Here is a 7827-nt window from a genome sequence, read left to right on the forward strand (position 1 = left end):
ATTTAACGTTAGTTTAACGCAATTTAACGTTAGTTTAACGTTATTTAACCTTAATTAAACGCCATTTAACGTTAGTTTAACGCCATTTAACGTTAGTTTAACGCCATTTAACGTTAGTTTACCGCCATTTAACGTTAGTTTAACGGCATTTAACGTTAGTTTAACGCCATTTAACGATAGTTTGACGCCATTTAACGTTAGTTTAACGCCATTTAACGTTAGTTTAACGTCATTTAACGTTAGTTTAACTCCATTTACCGTTAGTTTAACGCCATTTAACGTTAGTTTAACGTTATTTAACCTTAATTAAACGCCATTTAACGTTAGTTTAACGCCATTTAACATTAGTTTAACGCCATTTAACGTTAGTTTAACGCCATTTAACATTAGTTTAACATCATTTAACCTTAATTAAACGCCATTTAACGTTAGTTTAACGCCATTTAACATTAGTTTAACGATATTTAACCTTAATTAAAGGCCATTTAACGTGGGGTGGGGTGTGGGTGGGAGTGGGTGGGGTGTGGGTGGGAGTGGGTGGGGTGGGGTGGGGGGGGGGTTAAAGTTCTCTCAGTAAATAGCCTCCAGGGATTAAACCTTTTTATCTGTGTGAGTATTAATGTCCCCGGGTCATGTACACACGAGAGACAGTCATAAGTATGTATAACTTTTTGTTGTTATAATTGATGCGTAACAATAGATAGTTCTTGTTATATTACTTGTTAACAATAGACCACTTCTGTTATATTACTTGTTAACAATATAGAGCTTTTGTTATATTTCTTGTTAACAATAGACCACTTCTGTTATATTACTTGTTAACAATATAGAGCTTCTGTTATATTACTTGTTAACAATAGACCGTTTCTGTTATATTACTTGTTAACAATATAGAGCTTTTGTTATATTACTTGTTAACAATAGACCACTTCTCTTACATTGCAAACAAAAAATTATTTCTTTACCAAACATAAAACCAAAATCTGCAAGTGATTAACAAATAATTAACAACAGAGTTTGGTTAAAAATATAAATAGAAACAAAAGAATGCAGATAATCACACACACACACACACACACACACACACAAAACAGCTGATTCTAGGATTAATTTGGCGGTGAATGAGAAGGTAAACAAACACAACAACAGCAACAACAAAAACACAACAACAACAACAACACAACAACAACAACAACAACAAAACAACAACAACACAACAACAACAACAACAACACAACAACAACAACAACAAAAACGCCACCAACAACAATAACACAACAACAACAACAACACAACAACAACAACAACACAACAACAACAACAACACAACAACAACAACAACAACACAACAACAACAACACAACAACAACACAACAACAACAACAACAACAACACAACAACAAAAATACTCCATCATTTGTATTTCTTCCACCGAGCACCATAAGGGGAGGGGGGAGGGGGAGTTAAGGGGGTAAGGGGGTAGGTGGTTTAGAAGGGGAGGTAAAGGGGCAGGGAGTATGAAAGGGGGATATAAGGGGACTAAAGTGTGGTTAATTGGGTAGGGGGAGGTAAGGGGTGAGGGGGATATAAGGGTGTAGGGGGTCTAAAGGGGGACATGAGGGGGATAAAGGGTGGTTAAAGGGGTAAGGGGAGTTAGGAGGTCTAAAAGGAGAAATAAGACGGCTAAAGGGGGATTAAATGGGGCTAAGTAGAATTTAAGGAGGGGAGAATTAAGGGATAAGGGTCAAGGGGGTTTAAAGTGGTAAGATGAAGTTAAATGGACTAATGGATGGAAATGAAGAGATTAAAAAATTAATAATAATAAAAAATTATTATATTTACAAAACAAAAAGACATTAATAACACGAACACAACGACTGATATATTAAGTAGTTCATCAAGTGGTGATTATTGTCTGGGGAAAAAAAGTGAAAAAAAAATTATCTATAATGATATAAATAAATATAAATATAAAATACGTCTCTGGTAACATCATTGAAATCTGTTTATGTTTTGTTTTTGTTTTCCTGACAAGTTTTGGCAAGTTCAAGATTTTTATTTTTATTTTTTAAGTTGCTAGTATTCCCTAATTACTTGTGCTAATTTGGCTTACTCGGTAATTTGAAAGTTAAAGTGAAAGTCAGAGCAACACACACACACACACACTCTCTCTCTCTCTCTCTCTCTTCTCTCATCTCTCTCTCTCTCTCTCTCTCTCTCTCTCTCTCTCTCTCTCTCTTTCTTTCCGTCCCTCCCTCTTTCTCTCTCTCTCTACAGCTATATTTCTCCTATCTCTCTGCACTGTAGTGTGCTGGGGTTACACGCAGGCTAGCAACAAAACACACACACACACACACACACACACACACACACACACACACACACACACACACACACACACACACACACACACACACACACGTCGGCCGTAATAAACTAAACAGAGATGATTCATTTCTCACTCTTCTTTTTACCAATCATGAACGTCGAGTGAGAGAGGACGAAACACAGTGAAGAATAAAACGATAAATTATGACACAGAAGAAGAGAGAGATGGAAGAGAGAGTAAAGATGGATACTGTAAGAAGCGGAAATAAGAATGAAAACTACGAGATTGACAGGTACAAGGTGACAGGTACAGAGTGACAGGTGGAAGAGCAATTAAGTTCTTTTATATACTATAGACAGGTACTATGAGAAAAGACAGGATGTGAGACTGACAGGTGAGCTTGATAGATACACTACAGCAGGTGGAAGGGCAATTAACCCCTTTTTATATGATAGACAGATACCATGAAAAGAGACAGAAAGAATGGGTACCGTAAAACTGACAGGTACAGGGTAACAGGTGGGCAAAGCAATTAACACCTTTTATATACAATAGACAGGCACTATAAAAAATATATACCCAGATACAATGAATAAATACGACAAATCTACAAGAATAAAATACCAATTGGCATAAACTCACAAGTCACATACAATAACATTCACCACCACAACGAACCTAAAATATTTTTGTATACAACTTATGGATAATGTCACTTAATTACGATCGTGTGTAATTAATAGTAACGTGATATTCTAAATTACACAAGGATATTAATATTGATTTTTTAATTACTGAGAGTACTACAATATTCTCTTAAATAATATTGGGTGCTGTATGATGCTCTCTAGGACAGGTTAATTAGTGCTCTTAATGACGTATTCACACCTGAGGTATTAGGCTCTGGAAGCTACAGTACTGTCTAGTTATAAGACCATGGTTATTATTATCCGGTCAAGATGTAAGAGGTATTCGCCAACTACACTTTGTATTCGCCAACTACACTTTGTATTCGCCAACTACACTTTGTATTCGCCAACCACACTTTGTATTCGCCAACTACACTTTGTATTCGCCAACCACACTTTGTATTCGCCAACTACACTTTGTATTCGCCAACCACACTTTGTATTCGCCAACCACACTTTGTATTCGCCAACTACACTTTGTATTCGCCAACTACACTTTGTATTCGCCAACTACACTTTGTATTCGCCAACTATAATTTGTATTCGCCAACTACACTTTGTATTCGCCAACTACACTTTGTATTCGCCAACTACACTTTGTATTCGCCAACTACACTGTGTATTCGCCAACTACACTTTGTATTCGCCAACTACACTTTATACTCGTCAACTACACAAAACACCGAAAAAACCAAATACAAATTCATACAGCAAATCCTCTTGTCGAATTAATACATTGTTTGAGCGGATTTGTCCTCAAGCTTCGGATTTTTTTTTTTTTTTTTGCAGTTTCTATGAATCTTTTGTGAACACGTAATGAATATTGTAATGTCACAACTATTTCATATGACAGGGGAGGAATCGCATAAACTAGCACTGAATAAATTAAGTATATTTTATCTATTTATTTAATCTCTCTCTCTCTCTCTCTCTCCTCTCTCTCTCTCTCTCTCTCTCTCTCTCTCTCTCTCTCTCTCTCTCTCTCTCTCTCTCTCTCTCATTCATTTTAAAAAGTCCTTAAAATTTTAAAAACCTATGTGAATTCTGTGTTTTTTTTCTCATTACCTCTATCAACAGTCTACAGGTGATGGGATAAACGAACAGCAGATTATAGTCTCAAGCGTGGTGGTGCTAAATCGAACTAAAGATAAAAGAAAACAAAGTCCCTTGACAAACACACTCGTCCCAAAACTCCGCTCAATTTCTACTTTTTAAACCATCATCTTCAAAGGGTTAAAAAATCATCATCCTTAAAGGGATAAACTATTGTCCTCAAAAGGTTAAAAACATTACCCTCAAGGGGTTAAGACATCGTCCCCAAAGGGTAAAGACATCGTCCCCCAAAGGGTTAAACCATCGTCCCCAAAGGGTTAAACCATCGTCCTCAAAGGGTTAAACCATCGTCCCCCATAGGGTTAAACCATCGTCCTCAAAGGGTTAAACGATCGTCCCCCAAAGGGTTAAGCCTTCGTCCCCCAAAGGGTTAAACCATCGTCCTCAAAGGGTTAAACCATCGTCTCCCAAAGGGTTAAACCATCGTCCCCAAAGGGTTAAACCATCGTCCCCAAAGGGTTAAACCATCGTCCCCAAAGGGTTAAACCATCATCCTCAAAGGGTTAAACCATCGTCCCCATAGGGTTAAACCATCGTCCCCAAAGGGTTAACCATCGTCCCCAAGGGTTAAACCATCGTCCCCCAAAGGGTTAAACCATCGTCCCCAAAGGGTTATAACTATATTCTATTTTCGGTTTCTTGCTGAAAGATAACGACAGATTTATAGACTTGGGCCCAAACATGTACTGTATATAACTGTGATGCGTCCGAGAGTGTAAAAAATATTACTATAGAGGATAACTTTTTTGGTGTAGGTGGGTGGGAGGAGGAGGTGGTGTGGGTGGTGGGCGGAAGAGGTGTGGGGTGTGTAGGTGGGGGGGGTATGGGGGAGAATGTCTGGGTGGGAGTGGTGAGATGTATGTGGATGGGAGAGAGAGGGGAGGGAGGGAGGGTGGATAGAGGAGAGTGTATGTGAGGCAATTTCAATGGAACTCAGGTGACAGATGCCGATATATTCTCCTCCTACCCCCCCCCTACCATCTCTGGGTAACTGAACAGACTGTGGAGAGAGAGAGAGAGAGAGGAATCTGAAACAGACAGACAGACAGACAGACAGAAAGACGCCTCAGCCCACGATGACTTTTCTATATGCAAGGATGAGGGAGGTGTAGCCTTGGCCCAGCTCGTAAATTCTGAGATTGAATCCGAGGAAAAACGAAAGAGTTTAGGATTTACAGGAGTGCCAGATGTGGGGCTTTTGACCACCATAGACAGTGCCACCAGGTTGTTACTGTTACTGGCACTGTGGCACTATCCGTCTCTACCCCCCTCCCCCCACCACCCCTCGACTTCTACAATGCTCCCTTCCTCCTCCTCCTCCTCCTCCATCTCTTCCTCCCCTTTCATTATTCTTCTTTCTCTTCCTCTAACCTACATCTCCATTATCACTGACCTCCCTGCCTCACACTGTCACTCCTCCACCACCCTGTCCCTCCTCCTGCAATCCCTCCCCACCTACATGATCCTCCCATTCCCTCCTCCCACCCCTCCCACCATCCCTCTGCCTCCACCACTACCTAATCCCCCTCCACCACTACCTAATCCTCTCCACAACTTCCTAATCCCCCTCCCCCTCCTCCCTACCTTATCCCTCCAACCACTGCCACCTATAATCTCCTCCTACTACCTAATCCCCTCCACCACTGTGTCCTCCACCCTACTAATCCCCTCCCACCACTACCTAATCCCCCCTCCACCACTACCTAATCCTCCACCACTCTGATGCCTCCTCCCACACTACCTAATCCTCCACCACTACTAATCTCACTACCTAATCCCTCCACCACTATCTAATCCTCCCCACCCACTACTATCCCCCTCCACTGCCTGTCCCTCCTAATCCCTCCACCACTGTCCCCTACCTAGTACACCTCCACCACTACCTAATCCTCCACCACTACCTAATCCTCCACCACTACCTAATCCCCCTCCCACCACTACCTCATCCTCCACCACTACCTCATCCTCCACCACTACCGATCTCCTCCACCACTACCTGTCCTCCCTTTCAATCCCTCACATCCCCTCACTGCTTCCTCCCATCCTTCCATCCTCCGCCCTCCTGTCCCTCACCCCCTTCCATCCTCATCTCTTCCTCCCTCTATTCTTCCATCAGCTCAAACCTAATTAACCTCTCTCTTCTTCTTCATGCCTTCCACGACACACACACACACACACACACACGGATATGTTTGAGTGTTGTTACTTTTGTTGTCTTTGTTTTTGTTTAATATTTTTTTGTGGAATCTGGAGAGGTATGAGGTGTGAAACTTTGTATATAATGGACTTGTTTTCAATATATTCTGTTAAGGGGGATTCATGTAACGGACCTCGATATAGCGGACTTATACAATATAATCCATTAAGGGGTTTCACGTCTGGACCTCCATATACGGACTTTTTCTCCATATAGTGCGTTAAATAAATTATAATATTCGTGGAGTTGAGGTTTGGGTTATTGGTTTAGACATTTTTGTTAACTTTTGAGTATGAGGGATGGTGTGGGGGGTGTGGTGGGGGTGGGAGGCTAGAGGTGACTGAGGAAGTATGGGATTGGTCTCTGGGGAGGTGAGGGAGGTGATGTATGGGAGTGAGGGGGTAAGGAGATATTAGTCAGGGGTTAGGTTAGGTTGGTTAGGTTAGGTTAGGTTGGGTTATGGTGAGGCTGAGTCTTGAAGGATTGGGTGAGTAAGGTGGGTTATGAGAAGATAGATAGTGATGGGATTGGATAGTGAGATGTTTAGTAGTGATGATAGATTGTGTAAAGATAATTATAAAGATATGGATGGTGAAGATATCTCGTAAGGGGTTTGAACTACATGGAACATATAAATCATAAATGAATATAACTTAATAGACTAAAACAAACTATATAAAACATCCTAGCTCCTCAGTTAACGTGTATATTACCCTCTTGAAATAAACTCTCTACAAGATCTTTGGTTTATTGGTGAAGTATTATACTGGTGGTTTATGACTTGGGATTAAAAGATATTTATTTATCTCTCGGAAGCGAGTCAATTCCCAGGAGATATTTGTTCAGTTTCCTGGTTAACAATTAATGAGAGAGAGAGAGAGAGAGAGAGAGAGAGAGAGAGAGAGGTGTGGCGGTAAGCGATTACATTTTCTCTACACTAGTAACATTTCGTCAAATTCTGACACGACCTCTTGTGGTATTTTGGTAGGTATTTATGTTCGTAATACTACACACCACCATCACACGCATCATTACCACAAGCCACCACCACATCTACAATCACCACCACCATTGATCCGCCATTCTTGGCTCCAATAGTTGATGAGCTATTCAGAATATCAAAGGATGAGCATGAAAACCAGCAATAGCCCAGGTTTGATGGTTAGGTTAGAGTTATAGGTTAGTGTTATGTTAGGTTGAGTGTTATGTTAGTTTAGGATTATGTTGGGATTACTGGGTTGGGTTTAGTATGTTATATATTTAGGACATGGGGTTGAGTTAGGGTTCAGTTGAAGTGTTATGTTAGGTTAGGGTTAGGTTGGGTTAGTGTTATGTTGACTGGGGTTAGGTTGGGTTAGTGTTATATGGGTAGGTTGGTTAGTGTTAGTTGGGTTAGGTTGATTATGAGTTTAGGTTGGGTTTTTGAGGATGGCTCCCGGGAACAGTTTGCAGGCACTGATTGAAGGGTGACAGGATTGAAGCTGTCAGCCAGTGAAACA

This window comes from Homarus americanus, unplaced genomic scaffold, assembly GCF_018991925.1.
Source record: "Homarus americanus isolate GMGI-L3 unplaced genomic scaffold, GMGI_Hamer_2.0 scaffold51859, whole genome shotgun sequence".
In the NCBI taxonomy this organism is placed as follows: domain Eukaryota; kingdom Metazoa; phylum Arthropoda; class Malacostraca; order Decapoda; family Nephropidae; genus Homarus; species Homarus americanus.